Here is a 19,012-nt window from a genome sequence, read left to right on the forward strand (position 1 = left end):
TCAGCTTTGACCTTAGAACACGTCAAACATTCTCCTACGTATTTAGCAACATCAGCTTTCATACTCGACCACCAAAAATGTTTCTTGAGATCCTGGTACATCTTCCCCGTTCCAGGATGTATTGAGTATCTGGTTTTATGAGCTTCTCTAAGTACCATTTCTCTCATATTTCCAAATTTTGGTACCCAAATCCTTTCAGCCCTATACCGGGTTCCGTCTTCCCGAATATTAAGATGCTTCTCCGATCCTTTGGGTATTTCATCCTTTAAATTTCCCTCTTTTAAAACTCCTTGTTGCGCCTCCTTTATTTGAGTAGTAAGGTTATTATGAATCATTATATTCATAGATTTTACTCGAATGGGTTCTCTGTCCTTCCTGCTCAAGGCATCAGCTACCACATTTGCCTTCCCCGGGTGGTAACGAATCTCAAAGTCGTAATCATTCAATAATTCAATCCACCTACGCTGCCTCATATTCAGTTGTTTCTGATTAAATATGTGTTGAAGACTTTTGTGGTCGGTATATATAATACTTTTGACCCCATATAAGTAGTACCTCCAAGTCTTTAATGCAAAAACAACCGCGCCTAATTCCAAATCATGCGTCGTATAATTTTGTTCGTGAATCTTCAATTGTCTAGACGCATAAGCAATCACCTTCGTTCGTTGCATTAATACACAACCGAGACCTTGCTTTGATGCGTGACAATAAATCACAAAATCATCATTCCCTTCAGGCAATGACAATATAGGTGCCGTAGTTAGCTTTTTCTTCAATAACTGAAACGCTTTCTCTTGTTCATCATTCCATTCAAATTTCTTCCCTTTATGCGTTAATGCAGTCAAGGGTTTTGCTATTCTGGAAAAGTCTTGGATGAACCTTCTGTAGTAACCAGCTAGTCCTAAAAACTGGCGTATGTGTTTCGGAGTTTTCGGGGTCTCCCACTTTTCAACAGTTTCTATCTTTGCCGGATCTACCTTAATACCTTCTTTGTTCACTATGTGACCGAGGAATTGAACTTCTTCCAACCAAAATGCACACTTTGAAAACTTAGCGTACAATTCTTCCTTCCTCAATACTTCTAATACCTTTCTCAAATGTTCACCGTGTTCTTAGTCATTCTTTGAGTAAATAAGTATGTCATCAATGAAAACAATGACAAACTTGTCAAGGTATGGTCCACACACTCGGTTCATAAGGTCCATGAACACAGCTGGTGCATTAGTTAAACCAAACTGCATGACCATAAACTCGTAATGACCGTAACGTGTTCTGAAAGCAGTCTTTGGAATATCATCTTCTTTCACCCGCATTTGATGATACCCGGAACGTAAGTCAATCTTTGAATAAACAGACGAGCCTTGTAGTTGATCAAATAAGTCGTCGATTCTCGGTAGTGGGTAGCAGTTCTTGATGGTAAGTTTTTTCAACTCTCGGTAGTCGATACACAACCTGAATGTACCATCTTTCTTCTTGACAAACAAAACAGGAGCTCCCCACGGTGATGTGCTTGGTCGAATGAAACCACGCTCTAAAAGTTCTTGTAATTGGCTTTGCAGTTCTTTCATCTCACTGGGTGCGAGTCTGTAAGGAGCACGAGCTATTGGTGCAGCTCCTGGTACAAGATCTATTTGAAATTCAACGAATCGATGTGGGGGTAATCCCGGTAATTCTTTCGGAAATACATCGGGAAATTCTTTTGCAATGGGAACATCATTGATGCTCTTTTCTTCAGTTTGTACTTTCTCGACGTGTGCTAGAACAGCATAGCAACCTTTTCTTATTAGTTTTTGTGCCTTCAAATTACTAATAAGATGTAGCTTCGTGTTGCCCTTTTCTCCGTACACCATTAAGGGTTTTCCTTTTTCTCGTATAATCAATCTTAAATGATCTCCGTACACCATTGCATTTTTGTAACAAATGATCTCTGCTTTCACTTCTTTCAACCAGTCCATACCGATTATCACTTCAAAACTCCCTAACTCTACTGGTATCAAATCAATCTTAAATGTTTCGCTAACCAGTTTAATTTCTCGATTCCGACATATATTATCTGCTGAAATTAATTTACCATTTGCTAATTCGAGTAAAAATTTACTATCCAAAGGCGTCAATGGACAACTTAATCTAGTACAAAAATCTCTACTCATATAGCTTCTATCCGCACCCGAATCAAATAAAACGTAAGCAGATTTATTGTCAATAAGAAACGTACCCGTAACAAGCTCTGGGTCTTCCTGTGCCTCTGCCGCATTAATATTGAAAACTCTTCCGCGGCCTTGTCCATTCGTGTTCTCCTGGTTCGGGCAATTTCTAATAATGTGGCCCAGTTTTCCACATTTATAACAAACTACATTGGCATAACTTGCTCCGACACTACTTGCTCTGCCATTACTCGTTCCGACACCATTTGTTCCTTTCGTTCTATTAACCCCTGGTCCGTAGACCTCACACTTCATCGCGCTATGACCATTTCTTTTACACTTGTTGCAAAATTTGGTGCAGAACCCCGAGTGATACTTTTCACACCTTTGGCATAGCTGCTTCTAATTGTTGTTGTTGTTGTTGCGGTTATTATTATTGTTGGGATGATTGTTGTAGTTGTTGTTGTTGTTGTTGTTGGGCCGTTTGTTGTAGTTGCGATTGATGTTGCGATTGTTGGGATAATTGTTGCGATTATTGTTGTAATTGCTGTTGTTGTTGTATTGGTGATTCTTATCACCGTTTTCCTCCCACTTTTTTTTGACTTGCTTCACATTGGCCTCTTCAACAGTCTGTTCTTTAATTCTTTCTTCAATCTGGTTCACTAGTTTGTGAGCCATTCTACATGCCTGTTGTATGGAGGCGGGCTCGTGTGAACTTATATCTTCTTGGATTCTTTCAAGTAATCCTTTCACAAACGCGTCGATCTTCTCTTCCTCATCTTCGAATGCTCCCGGACACAATAGGCACAATTCTGTGAATCGTCTTTCGTACGTGGTAATATCAAATCCTTGGGTTCGTAACCCTCTAAGTTCTGTCTTGAGCTTATTGACCTCGGTTCTGGGACGGTACTTCTCGTTCATCAAGTGCTTGAATGCTGACCACGGTAGTGCGTACGCATCGTCTTGTCCCACTTGCTCTAGATAGGTATTCCACCATGTTAACGCAGAACCTGTGAAGGTATGCGTAGCGTACTTCACTTTGTCCTCTTCAGTACACTTACTTATGGCAAACACCGATTCGACCTTCTCGGTCCACCGTTTCAATCCGATCGGTCCTTTGGTTCCATCAAATTCTAAAGGTTTGCAGGCAGTGAATTCTTTGTAGGTGCATCCTACACGATTTCCTGTACTGCTAGATCCAAGGTTATTGTTGGTATGTAGCACAGCCTGTACTGCGGCTATGTTTGAAGCTAGAAAAGTACGGAATTCCTCTTCATTCATATTCACGGTGTGTCAAGTAGTCGGTGCCATTTCCTTCAAAATAGTCAAATGGAACAAGTTAATCATACAGAATATTAAGAGTAGTTAATAGTATTTCGTAGCATAATATGAACTCATTTATAAAAGCTTTTTCTTCATATTAGCGTTTTATAAGTTTAAATTCGGGTAGTACCTACCCGTTAAGTTCATACTTAGTAGCTAATATACAATTTAACTACTACAATTCTATATGAAAAACTGATTATAATAATATTTCGCGTTCAAACTTTTACACAATATTTTACAAACTTACAATACCGCTTATTTTACATATAGCATGAAATATAGCACACAATAAATTTGATACAAGATGGTTGTGAAGATAATTCTAGCTAGTACACAAGTTGTTCAGCAAAGGCAATAAAGACACGTAATTCATACATCCAGAAACAAGTCATGCATTCTGGTTTTACTAGGATTACTTTCCATCCTTGGTCTTGTGGAACATAACCGTTATGGCCGTTGATAAGACAGCGTGTTGTAACGTCGTCAAAGGGACGAGGGTTACGTAATGTCCAACAGTCCCGTAACAATCTAAAAACCTCATTTCTTACCCCAATTACCGACTCTGTCACTTGTGGGAACGTTTTGTTTAATAGTTGTAGCCCGATGTTCTTGTTCTCACTTTGGTGAGACGCGAACATTACTAATCCGTAAGTATAACATGCTTCTTTATGTTGCATGTTAGCCGCTTTTTCTAAATCACGAAGTCCAATATTCGGATATATTGAGTCAAAATAATTTCTTAACCCATTGCGTAAAATAGCATTTGGGTTCCCCACAATATATGCGTCAAAGTAAACACATCGTAACTTATGGATTTCCCAATGTGATATCCCCCATCTTTCGAACGAAAGCCTTTTATAAACCAAGGCATTCTTGGAACGTTCTTCGAATGTCTTACAAACTGATCTCGCCTTAAATAGTTGTGCCGAAGAATTCTGACTGACTCTAGACAAGATTTCATCAATCATGTCTCCGGGTAGGTCTCTTAAAATATTGGGTTGTCTATCCATTTTGTGTTTTTATACTGTAAAATAGACAAGAGTTAGATTCATAAAAAAAATACTTATTAATACAAGCAATTTTTACATATATCATAAAGCATAAGCACACTATATTACATATATTACACCACACGAATACAACTATCTTATTCCGACTCGCTTGTTTCTTCTTCTTCGGTTTTGGTTCGTTTTTCCAAGTTTCTAGGGATATATGATGTTCCCCTAATACGAGCCGTCGTTTTCCACATTGGTTTAGAAAAACCTGGTGGTTTAGAGGTTCCCGGGTCATTGTTACAACTTAAGGACTTCGGGGGTTGACGATACATATAAAGTTCATCGGGGTTGGAATTAGATTTCTCTATTTTTATGCCCTTTCCCTTATTATTTTCTTTTGCCTTTTTAAATTCAGTTGGGGTAATTTCTATAACATCATCGGAATTCTAGTCGGAATCCGATTCATCGGAGAATTGGTAATCCTCCCAATATTTTGCTTCCTTGGCGGAAACACCATTGACCATAATTAACCTTGGTCGGTTGGTTGAGGATTTTCTTTTACTTAACCGTTTTATTATTTCCCCTACCGGTTCTATTTCTTCATCCGGTTCCGATTCTTCTTCCGGTTCCGATTCTTCTTCCGGTTCCGACTCTTCTTCCGGTTCCTCTTCGGGAACTTGTGAATCAGTCCACGAATCATTCCAATTTACATTTGACTCTTCATTATTATTAGGTGAGTCAATGAGACTTGTTCTAGAGGTAGACATCTATCACATAATATCAAATGCGTTAAGAGATTAATATATCACATAATATTCACATGTTAAAAATATATAGTTTCCAACAAAATTTGTTAAGCAATCATTTTTCAAGTAAACACGGTCGAAGTCCAGACTCACTAATGCATCCTAACAAACTCGATAAGACACACTAATGCAAAATTCTGGTTCTCTAAGACCAACGCTCGGATACCAACTGAAATGTCCCGTTCTTATTGATTAAAAACGTTCCATATTAATTGATTTCGTTGCGAGGTTTTGACCTCTATATGAGACGTTTTTCAAAGACTGCATTCATTTTAAAACAAACCATAACCTTTATTTCATCAATAAAGGTTTAAAAAGCTTTACGTAGATTATCAAATAATGATAATCTAAAATATCCTGTTTACACACGACCATTACATAATGGTTTACAATACAAATATGTTACAACAAAATAAGTTTCTTGAATGCAGTTTTTACACAATATCATACAAGCATGGACTCCAAATCTCGTCCTTATTTAAGTATGCGACAGCGGAAGCTCTTAATAATCACCTGAGAATAAACATGCTTAAAACGTCAACAAAAATGTTGGTGAGTTATAGGTTTAACCTATATATATCAAATCATAATACACATCCCATACATAGAGATAAAAATCATTCATATGGTGAACACCTGGTAACCAACATTAACAAGATGCATATATAAGAATATCCCCATCATTTCGGGACACCCTTCGGATATGATATAAATTTCGAAGTACTAAAGCATCCGGTACTTTGGATGGGGTTTGTTAGGTCCAATAGATCTATCTTTAGGATTCGCGTCAATTAGGGTGTCTGTTCCCTAATTCTTAGATTACCAGACTTAATAAAAAGGGGCATATTCGATTTCGATAATTCAACCATAGAATGTAGTTTCATGTACTTGTGTCTATTTTGTAAATCATTTATAAAACCTGCATGTATTCTCATCCCAAAAATATTAGATTTTAAAAGTGGGACTATAACTCACTTTCACAGATTTTTACTTCGTCGGGAAGTAAGACTTGGCCACTGGTTGATTCACGAACCTATAACAATATATACATATATATCAAAGTATGTTCAAAATATATTTACAACACTTTTAATATATTTTGATGTTTTAAGTTTATTAAGTCAGCTGTCCTCGTTAGTAACCTACAACTAGTTGTCCACAGTTAGATGTACAGAAATAAATCAATAAATATTATCTTGAATCAATCCACGACCCAGTGTATACGTATCTCAGTATTGATCACAACTCAAACTATATATATTTTGGAATCAACCTCAACCCTGTATAGCTAACTCCAACATTCACATATAGAGTGTCTATGGTTGTTCCGAAATATATATAGATGTGTCGACATGATAGGTCGAAACATTGTATACGTGTCTATGGTATCTCAAGATTACATATTATACAATACAAGTTGATTAAGTTACGGTTGGAATAGATTTGTTACCAATTTTCACGTAGCTAAAAATGAGAAAAATTATCCAATCTTGTTTTACCCATAACTTCTTCATTTTAAATCCGTTTTGAGTGAATCAAATTGCTATGGTTTCATATTGAACTCTATTTTATGAATATAAACAGAAAAAGTATAGGTTTATAGTTGGAAAAAAAATTTACAAGTCGTTTTTGTAAAGGTAGTCATTTCAGTCGAAAGAACGACGTCTAGATGACCATTTTAGAAAACATACTTCCACTTTGAGTTTAACCATAATTTTTGGATATAGTTTCATGTTCATAATAAAAATAATTTTCTCAGAATTACAACTTTTAAATCAAAGTTTATCATAGTTTTTAATTAACTAACCCAAAACAGCCCGCGGTGTTACTACGACGGCGTAAATCCGGTTTTACGGTGTTTTTCGTGTTTCCAGGTTTTAAATCATTAAGTTAGCATATCATATAGATATAGAACACATGTTTAGTTGATTTTAAAAGTCAAGTTAGAAGGATTAACTTTTGTTTGCGAACAAGTTTAGAATTAACTAAAATATGTTCTAGTGATTACAAGTTTAAACCTTCGAATAAGATAGCTTTATATGTATGAATCGAATGATGTTATGAACATCATTACTACCTTAAGTTCCTTGGATAAACCTACTGGAAAATAGAAAAATGGATCTAGCTTCAACGGATCCTTGGATGGCTCGAAGTTCTTGAAGCAGAATCATGACACGAAAACAAGTTCAAGTAAGATCATCACTTGAAATAAGATTGTTATAGTTATAGAAATTGAACCAAAGTTTGAATATGATTATTACCTTGTATTAGAATGATAACCTGCTGTAAGAAACAAAGATTTCTTGAGGTTGGATGATCACCTTACAAGATTGGAAGTGAGCTAGCAAACTTGAAAGTATTCTTGATTTTATGTAACTAGAACTTGTAGAATATATGAAGAACACTTAGAACTTGAAGATAGAACTTGAGAGAGATCAATTAGATGACGAAAATTGAAGAATGAAAGTGTTTGTAGGTATTTTTAGTCGTTGGTGTATGGATTGGATATAAAGGATATGTAATTTTGTTTTCATGTAAATAAGTCATGAATGATTACTCATATTTTTGTAATTTTATGAAATATTTCATGCTAGTTGCCAAATGATGGTTTCCACATGTGTTAGGTGACTCACATGGGCTGCTAAGAGCTGATCATTGGAGTGTATATACCAATAGTACATACATCTAAAAGCTGTGTATTGTACGAGTATGAATACGGGTGCATACGAGTAGAATTGTTGATGAAACTGAACGAGGATGTAATTGTAATCATTTTTGTTAAGTAGAAGTATTTTGATAAGTGTATTGAAGTCTTTCAAAAGTGTATAAATACATATTAAAACACTACATGTATATACATTTTAACTGAGTCGTTAAGTCATCGTTAGTCGTTACATGTAAGTGTTGTTTTGAAACCTTTAGGTTAACGATCTTGTTAAATGTTGTTAACCCAATGTTTATAATATCAAATGAGATTTTAAATTATTATATTATCATGATATTATCATGTATGAATATCTCTTAATATGATATATATACATTAAATGTCTTTACAACGATAATCATTACATATATGTCTCGTTTAAAAATCATTAAGTTAGTAGTCTTGTTTTTACATATGTAGTTCATTGTTAATATACTTAATGATATGTTTACTTATCATAGTATCATGTTAACTATATATATATCCATATATATGTCATCATATAGTTTTTAGAAGTTTTAACGTTCGTGAATCACCGGTCAACTTGGGTGGTCAATTGTCTATATGAAACATATTTCAATTAATCAAGTCTTAACAAGTTTGATTGCTTAACATGTTGGAAATATTTAATCATGTAAATATCAATCTCAATTAATATATATAAACATGGAAAAGTTCGGGTCACTACATCATAAATATAAAGTGCGAGTGTCCTCGTTAAATTATCCTTATATCCGAAGTCAAATATTCCAACTAATTGGGGACTTAAACTGTAACAAGGTCTTAATATTTTGTTTAATAATTACACCAGGATATCGACTGCGTGTAACTCAAGATTTTAATACTTTATTAACAATTACGCCAAGTGTCCTTGTACATAATTCACCCTTGTTTTAATAAGTCCATTAACTATTAATCCATTCACGTGTCCAGTTAAATGAACGATTATTAGTACTTATAAATATCCCGCCCATCTTGTCCGATCGAGTGTATATGGTTATTTATAGGTACGTCCAATTGTAAATCTTTATATTAAATTAATAAAATATCATTTAATTAAATAAATATAAAGCCCATTAATAGCCCATAGTCTAATTTCCACAAGTGTCGTTCTTTTGTCCAAACCCCAATTATGGTACAAAGTCTAATTACCCCGTCTTAATATTTTAGCCCAACATCACGATTACTTCGGCTTAAATAAGCATAATAATAACTTAGCTACGAGACATTAATTTAAAAAGGTTGAACATCACTTACAATGATTAATAATAGCGTAGCGTTACACGGACAGAATTTCGACTTACACCCTTACAACATTCGCTAACATACCCTTATTATTATTAAAATTAAAATTAAAATTAAAATTATAATATATATATATATATATACATATATATATATATATATATATTACGTTGATAGATGAAGAAGAGAAAAAGATGTGTTAAGTTCAACCAAAAACTGCGAAATTTATAGGATGTTACGTGATACTGTTCACCATGCGATCGCATGGTTTTTTCACTTCCAGGCCATGCGATCGCATGGCCTCTTTTTCCAGCTCAGGTACTCTTAGCTCATAGCTTGCCGACACTTATAAATATAAATATAATATATATAATTTTTATATAATTATATTTATATTATATTAAATTTATATGCATAGTTGACTTGTAATTTTAGCTCCGTTGCGTCGCGCGTTGAGAGTTGACTCTGGTCCCGGTTCCGAATTTTCGAACGTCCTTGCGTACAATTTAATATCTTGTATTTTGCGTTTTGCGTCTTGTACTCTTGTAATTTTGAGACGTTTCTTATCAATAATTTGAACCTCTTGGATTGTACTTTGTACTTTTGAGCTTTTTGGTCGTTTGCGTCTTCAATTCGTCGAATCTGTCTTTTGTCTTCACCTTTTATTATTTAAACGAATATCACTTGTAAATAGAACAATTGCAACTAAAAGCTTGTCTTTCTTGAGGGATAATGCTATGAAATATATGTTCGTTTTTAGCATTATCAAATATTCCCACACTTGAGCGTTGCTTGTCCTCAAGCAATATAGTCTTGAAATAAAAATACTAGAATCACTTCTTTATTCTTCACACTTTGTACATCAGTGATTTTGATTTGGCGGTATGAACAATGGTAGTAACGTTGTGGTTTACAGTCCCACATGACTATGAAAATTTAGATCCTTTAGGAAATTGGATCTTTATGAAAACATTTGATCTTTTGAAAATTTAATCTAGCTTTTACCCTAGATAAGTTTTCCGGAATAACCCTTCACCGGTGTTTGCAAATTGTTTTTGTGGGTTGTGTGGGTTTCAGATTTGAAAATTTTAGCTCAAAACTTGCGGTTTTGTGTCACCCACTTGCTAACCTTGTATTGGGAAAGCAACACGTCCAGTATACTTGCTCCGTATATTACCTTTCGGTAAACTACGTCCGGTTGTAAAGGAAAGCGTTGAACAAGCAACTGTTATGGCAATGTCCCGTAACATACTTTTAATTATGGTCTATAACGTGTCGGATTCAATTACTATCCTTTGTAGGAGCAATAGTAAAGCTCACCCTTATGGTTTTTTGGTCTGGCACAAGGTCCTGTCTTTGACCATGCTATGCAACCACTGTTCTTACGGTTGACACCCGAATTGGTTCTGGTGACCTAATGAATTCCAGGTGAATTCCTAGGATTTTACGTTCAATGGTAATGAACGCATTGAAAATGGGTTTTCAGAAAACAAATCGGTTTGTAATTTTGATCAAAATATTTTCTCGTTCAAGCTCGAGTTTAGATATCATCGAATTCCATCAGTTTGTAATTCTCAATCTTTAAAAGTCAATTTCTAGGATTGAGTAATATCAGTCTTAATAGCTTATTTTTGATCTTTTAAGGAGATTATCCTTTCTGGGGGTCTGTTTCATTAGTCTTATCAAGCTAATTTGCACGGCACCCTCCCCATTTTACGAGACAGATCCTCTCATGGTTAGGATAAGTCTGACCACTTGGAGACCCTGTTTGATGCTGAGGTCCGTAGATTTCCATCTGATTTTCGAGAAAACTTTTCAAGGTTTTTCGTAGACTCTACAACTGGTCTGGACGACAACTTCCTGACCTAAATCAAGAAGCGCGTTTCTTTTTCGGAAGACTTTACTTCCTTTTAATGATGGAATTGATTCATCGTGTAGATCCATCTTTCTTTCAAATATCTTACAATTTACCGGGTAAAACGGTTAATTTTGTCCAAAACAAAAGTATCTTTAATTATTTGTACAAAAATATGTGATATATGTTTTAAATAACTTGGTAAATTGTCCCACATTTGGCTTTTATTTTCCTTTCTTTGCCTTTTTATTGTCCTCTATTCCATTTTAAATGAATTCTAACATTTTGGGTTGTTTCTCAATTTATGTCCTTTTCGAGGTAATAATAATTTCGGTGTTAACACCTAGTTTTATCGTTCATAAATATGTATAAACATGATTTTGAATTCATTTATTGGAAAATTTTGAAAAATTTTACTAGAATTGGGTAGTCAGTATATAAGACTAGGGCTGTTCTTTATTATCAGAGAGCACTAGATTCTAATACAACTACTGCGTTACTAGTATTTTTAATGGTAACCAAGTGTATAAGTAAAAAAAATTTAAAAATCCAAAAGAATTTAACCCCTTCCCACTCTTAAGATCTTGTAATGCCCTCATTTGCAAGAAATCAGTAACAATTTAAATTATTGAGGGTGATTAGCGTAGAAAAATGATTAAATTTTACCAAAGTTTCCAAACATATTGGCGTTTGTTTGTTGAATGATAAATGGTGCACATCATTTGTTCATTCCGTCTTGTTGTTACATCACATTTATTTTTCGTTTTGTCGTCAAAATTAGTAGCTTTTGCTGAACTTAATGCCAGTCTTTGAAAATGCGCTATTTTACCCTGTTGTGTATATGAAATAAAATACATACAATACAAATATAAACATGCATGGTAATTTGAAATGGGACTTAACATCCCACTTTGAAATCAAATATGAAATATTAGTACAACATAATAAAAAATGTTAAACTTACATAAAAGTATCAATATTTGTATGTTTAAACATAAATAAATAGAAATAATAAAAAGATAAAAATCATAGAAATCACCAACGGGAACTATATCAATCTGGATAGGGGTTCCAGTTCATGTCATCGGTCGGGTTCCATGGTTGGTGATAGGTGTACTGGTAGGCCTGTTTAGGGTCGTAGAGAGTAAATGGTGGTCTTATCTCGGGCTGGTGTGGAGGATAGTAAGCAGGTCGAGTCGGTACGTAGTGATCCTGAGGTGATAGCCGACTCATGATCTGACGCTGATGATAATCCCATCTATCATGATGTCGTTGCCTAGAATGCTCGTACTCATTCCGGGCTTGCCACTGCTCGTATCGATTATGTCTATCCAGGTTTGTCATTTCTACCTCATATATACGCTGGTAGACGTCAGTCATAGCCTCCCTAATGACATCCCTAATGTCATCTGCTTCCTCCATTTCCTCATCTGAACCTCTCTCTACCTGTGGATGACGACCAACATTGGGTAGTGCCTGATTGCTTCTGCTCTTCAATACCTTAGCACCCTGATAGACCTTCAATCCTAAAGTATCATCCTGTTCCCTACAAACCAAGAGTGGACCCCCTTAATCCCTATCTACACCCAAATACTCTCCAATGAGAGTAACAAAAATACCTCCTCCTATTATTCCTCCTTCCTGTATTCCTTCCACTACTCAATGCACCATTCCTTATATACAGGTCTACGAATGGTGAATAAACGTTCCCAATCGGGAAAAGAAGAGCTGCCATACCTTTGGATAAAATGCTGTCTAACTGAGTTAGCTAGTTGGACCCTTTCCAAAGGCTCCCAATCGATTACCCTCGGCACTTCTACATTTTTCGTTACCAATTTGAATTTGTTACTTTGATATGTCGAGTAATCTCTCCAACTTTGATCAAATCTCAAATTGGGATGCAACTGTTCTTCATGAATCGTTGGGTGTTGTACTATCTGATGCATCGGAAATACTACGTAGGCATCAACATATTCTTGTTGCGGATCATAATAAGGTACGTGTTGATCAGGTTGTTGTTGTTGTTCCTGTTGTTGCTCCTGTTCAGGTTCATATTGCATTTCTGGTTCAGGTTCTGGAGCAGGTTGTCTAGATGATGATGATGCACCATCAGTATTAGTAAATCTCTGCAAAACACATTAAACACAAATTTTGTGCATCCAAATATGCATTAGTGTTAGCAAAATAACAACTTGAAACAATTACAATAAAATGTTTAATCAAAATTAAACTTATACACATTTTCACAATTTTAACAATTCTACACTTTTTCAAATAAGCATATATGAAAATGTTTACAAAGTTCATAAGCATTCAACTCAAATAACATGTTAAAATAACCATTACTAGCAATTAAACAAGTTTCAAATGACATTTACATCAATTTAATCAAGTTCATGAATTTTATACCTAAAAAGTCCACTTTAATTCTCAAAAATCATGTTTAGAATCAAAGTTTGGATCATTTAGATACCTAAACATATTACACTACTTAATTTAGCAATAATTCATGAAAAAAATCGACCATAACCTGTTTATATCAAAAAGCCCCAAATTACTCAAGAACACAAACCCTAGATTCCTAAAAATTTTGAAGTTTTTGGCATCAAATTATGTTAAATAGCATCAATCTAGGTTATACATGCATAATATACTAACAATTTAACTCTAATTACACTAGAAATTAACAAAATCAAATTAGGTAAATTAAAGCTCAATAACACTAAAAATCAAATTTAAAGAGATTTAGGGGTGTAAATGTCACCCTTATTGATAAACTTCTTATCAAATTCATGATTAGAGCGGATTATAGCAAGAAATTTGGTTGATTTTGGTGAAAAATTGATGGATTTAGGAGTGTATGTGTGTATATGCTCGTATGTATGTGTGTGTGGTGTTGTAAAACAGAACAGCTCGCTGGAAGTTTTTATTCTGCCCAGTTTTTTAGCACCATGCGATCGCATGGATATACAGGCCAAACCCCATGCGATCGCATGGGGTCCTGGTATTTTTTTATTTTTTTAAAGGTTATACTTTTTTAAAACAATTAATTAATTTATTTTAAAATTTTGTTTCTTTTACGAATGAGGGCGTTTCGGATCGTTGTCCTAGTCCGTCCCTTGACAAAGTTTTAAAATTTGTTACTTTTTAAGCGTCATTTTAAAATTAAAGATTTTTGGGTTTTTTAAAATGTTTTTGGCATACTTTAATTCAATAAGATTAAAAATAATGATAATAAAAATTCTCATCCCTCCCTTGGGTAAAGCAATTTCGGTTCAACGACCTAGTTTTCAACTCATGACGAATTTTTAGAAATCACATTTTTAACTTAATGAAATAAAGTAAATTTTTATTTTTAAATTCACACCAAACTTTAATTTAAACTGCATAAAATTAAAAATTCATATTATTAAAATTAAAAATTTACACCAAATTTATATTATATTTTTGTTTTTATACATACAAACTTATATTAAAAATATTAATTTGTCAAATATTTGCAAACTTAAATATATTGATTTTAAAAAGTTTACAATAATACTTTAATATTTATATATTAAATTTTAAAAACAAGGTAAAAATTAAAAATTAAAAATCTTTTTGGTCTTTTATCCCACTTTAATCAATCAAATATTATCAAAAATATACACCCCTCTTTTCGGTAAAGTAATTTCGGTTCCACGACCTAGTTTTACTCCTGACGAATTTCTGAAATATTTTGGATTGATTGATTAAAAATATTTATACCTTAAGAATAAACGGTAAATTTCGCAGTGATGTAATAAATTTTTGTATGATATCAATAATTTCGGTTACGCATACCTAATTTTATTGAATACCAATTTAATATTTATAGCGAACGATTCAGCGTTTATTATCAAAAGGTTAAAATCAATAAAAATAAAAATAAAAATAAAAACAGTACATACTTACCTATGAGAAAGAATTCTCAGAGACCTGCTTTAGCCGACTCATATGAGGGTCGTGTGATTTGGTTCTCCATAGCTACGTAAGCATAACCTCGAATCTTCAATATCTTTTCTTCTAAACATATGAACGGTCCTTCTCTGCATAGAGTAACAAATTCGGTATTTGAATATGTTTGATTATTTGAACATTTACCTTCGTGTGACCATTTTCCACATTTATATCATCTTTCAAGGTGTCGTGCTCTTCTTTTCGTTGCGGATTTTGATTTTCCTTTACCAAAATGTATCTTATGATGATCTTTCCTGAGTTCTTTTCTTACTCCGTCCATTTTGTCTCTTATGAATGATACCAGTTCACTCGGAAGTGTGTCATTATTACGTTTAGTAATCATAGCATGTAGCATTAGAACATGGTTCAGATCAAAGGAATTCTTCATCTCGTAAAACCTAAATAAAAATAAAAATTCAGAATGGAGGGAGAAGACTAGTTCTTTAGGGTCTGCTAGGGAAAGACCATTCGGATTCCATTCTCGAAAACTACACGAAAATAGAATATCTAACTCTAACAGAAATATATATTACCCTAAAAAGATTCGAAACTTCCCACACTTAGTTAGCTGTGGTATCGAAATTGTGATTAACTTCATCTTCAACTTCCATTAGACTATCTATGTAATATTTAACTCTGTGACCATTAACCTTAAATTCAATCCCATTTGAATTTATTAATTCTACTGTTTCGTACGGGAAAACTCTTTTAACTATGAATGGTCCAGACCATCTTGATTTCAATTTTCCAGGAAATAGCTTGAATCGTGAATTGAAAAGAAGAACTCTGTCTCCTTCTTTAAATTCTTTTGAACTTCTGATTCTTTTATCATGCCATTTCTTCGTTCTTTCCTTATAGATTAACAAATTTTCATATGCTTCATGTCTTAATTCTTCTAATTCGTTTAATTGACTTAACCGTAGACGTCCTGCTTCATGTAAATCAAGATTACATGTCTTCAAAGCCCAAAATGCTTTATGTTCAATTTCTACTAGAAGATGACATGCTTTTCCATAAATGAGTTTGAAAGGTGTGGTTCCAATTGGAGTTTTGTAGGCTGTTCTAAAAGCCCAGAGTGCATCCTCCAATTTCATGGACCATTCCTTCGGATTTGATCCTACAGTTTTCTCTAGAATACGTTTTAATGCTCGGTTAGTATTTTTAACTTGTCCACTTATTTGTGGATGATAAGCAGTAGAGATTTTATGAGTTACTCCATATCTTTTGAGAACTTTCTCAAGTTGATTATTACAGAAATGAGTACCCCGATCACTTATTAAAGCTTTCGGTGTTCCAAACCTAGCAAAAAGACGTTTTAAAAAGTTGACTACAACTCGTGCATCGTTAGTTGGAAGAGCTTGTGCTTCCGCCCATTTAGATACATAATCAATGGCAACGAGAATGTAGAGATTATTATGAGATTTTGGAAATGGACCCATAAAGTCAATACCCCAAACGTCAAATACTTCACATACTTGAATGACATTTTGTGGCATTTCATCACGTTGACTTATTTTTTCGGCCCTTTGACATGCAGCACGGGATTTGCAAAGAAGGTGTGCATCTTTGAAAATTATAGGCCAATAGAATCCAGCATCGTAAACTTTTCTTGCTGTGATTTGAGGCCCATAATGCCCTCCTGTTGGTCCTGTGTGACAATGATTTAAGATTTAACTAGCTTCATCTCCGAATACGCATCGGCGTATTATTCCATCGGGACAACTTTTAAACAAATGTGGATCTTCCCAGAAATAGTGTTTTATATCACTAAAGAATTTCTTTCGTTTTTGGTACGACAACCCTTTTTCAAGGAATCCACATACTAAGTAGTTTGCAAACCATGGAATTTCATTATAATCTATCTTCAATAGATATTCATCAGGAAAGTTATCTTGTATAGCCGATTCATTTAGAACTTCTAATTCAGGATTTTCAAGACGAGAAAGATGATCAGCGACGAGATTTTCTGCTCCCTTTTTGTCTCGGATTTCAATATCGAACTCTTGTAAGAGTAAGATCCAAAGGATTAATCATGGTTTAGCATCTTGTTTTGAAAATAGGTATCTTAGAGCAGAATGGTCGGTATAGACCACCGTTTTAGCTAGAACGAGGTATGAACGAAATTTGTCAAAAGCAAAGACAATAGCAAGGAGTTCTTTTTAAGTTGTTGTGTAATTCGTTTGTGCTCCTTGTAACGTCTTACTAGCATAATAAATAGGTTGAAATCGTTTTTCAATCCTTTGTCCTAAAACGGCTCCCATTGCAAAATCACTTGCATCGCACATGAGTTCAAACTGTAGATTCCAATTTGGAGTTATCATGATCGGCGCATTAGTGAGTTTTTCTTTAAGAATATTAAAATATTTGATGCATTCATCTGAAAAGATGAATGGTGCATCCTTTTCTAGGAGTTTATTCATAGGAGTGGCAATTTTAAAAAAATCTTTTATGAAACGTCGGTAAAAACCGGCATGCCCTAGAAAACTCCTAACTCCTCTAACATTGGTGGGATGTGGAAGTTTAGCAATTACATCTACTTTAGCTCTATCCACTTCAATTCCTTCCTTTGAAATTTTATGACCAAGAACGATGCCTTCTTTAACCATGAAATGGCATTTTTCCAAATTAAGAACTAGATTTGATTGTTCGTATCTAATAAGCATTAGTTCAAGATTGACTAGACATGATTCAAATGTATCACCGAAAACTGAAAAGTCATCCATGAAAACTTCCATGCATTCTTCTAGTATGTCATGAAAAATCGCCATCATGCACCTTTGAAAGGTTGCAAAGTACAAATGGCATGCGTTTGTAAGCAAAAGTACCATAAGGGCACGTGAACGTGGTTTTCTCTTAATTTTCGGGTGCTATTGGAATTTGAAAGTATCCGGAAAAACCGTCAAGAAAACAATAGTAACTATTTCCGGCTAATCTTTCCAACATTTGATCAATGAAAGGTAAGGGAAAGTGATCTTTTCTGGAGGCGTCATTTAATTTTCTATAATCAATACAAACACGCCATTCTGTTACAGTCCTAGTAGGAATAAACTCATTTTTCTCATTTGTGATGACAGTCATGCCACCCTTCTTAGGTACGCATTGAACTGGGCTTACCCATGGACTATCAGAGATTGGATAAATTAAACCTGCATCTAGCAGTTTAATAATTTCTTTCTTAACAACATCTTGCATATTAGGGTTTAGTCTTCGTTGCCGTTGCACATACGTTTTATGACCTTCTTCCATAAGGATCTTATGTGTGCAATACGAAGGACTTATTCCTTTAATATCATGAATCTTCCATGCAATAGCTTGTTTATGAGCTTTTAGCACAGAAATGAGTTGAGATTTTTCATTTTCCGTAAGAGAAGACGATATTATTACAGGTAATTCAGATTCACCATGTAAATAAGCATATTTCAAATGGTTTGGAAGTGGCTTTAACTCTAATGTCGGTGGTTCTTCTATCGATGATTTGTATTGATATCTGTCTTCTTCTTTTAGCATTTGAATTTCTTCTGTTGTTGGTTCATATCCATTAGCCATAAGTGTAGCTAACATTTCAGCTTCATCAATTGGTTCAGTTCCTTCTCCTAACGAACATTCTCCTGTTCTTTGTAATTCTGGAAATTCTTCTAACAATTCTGCATGTGAATCTATAGTTTGAATATAATAACATGTATCATCTGCAGATTGCGGTTGTTACATGGCTCTATCAACTGAAAAGGTAACACTCTCGTCCTCTATACTTAGGGTCAGTTTCTTACCGAATACGTCTATTATTGCTTTAGCCGTGTTTAAGAATGGTCTTCCTAATATGAGAGGAACTCGAGAATCTTCTTCCATGTCCAGAATAACAAAATCTACTGGAAATACTAAAGTACCAAATTTAACTAGCATGTTCTCCATTATCCCTCTAGGATATTTTACTGATCGATCGGCTAGTTGTATGCTTATTC

This window comes from Rutidosis leptorrhynchoides, chromosome 2 (genome assembly GCF_046630445.1).
Source record: "Rutidosis leptorrhynchoides isolate AG116_Rl617_1_P2 chromosome 2, CSIRO_AGI_Rlap_v1, whole genome shotgun sequence".
NCBI classification, from domain to species: domain Eukaryota; kingdom Viridiplantae; phylum Streptophyta; class Magnoliopsida; order Asterales; family Asteraceae; genus Rutidosis; species Rutidosis leptorrhynchoides.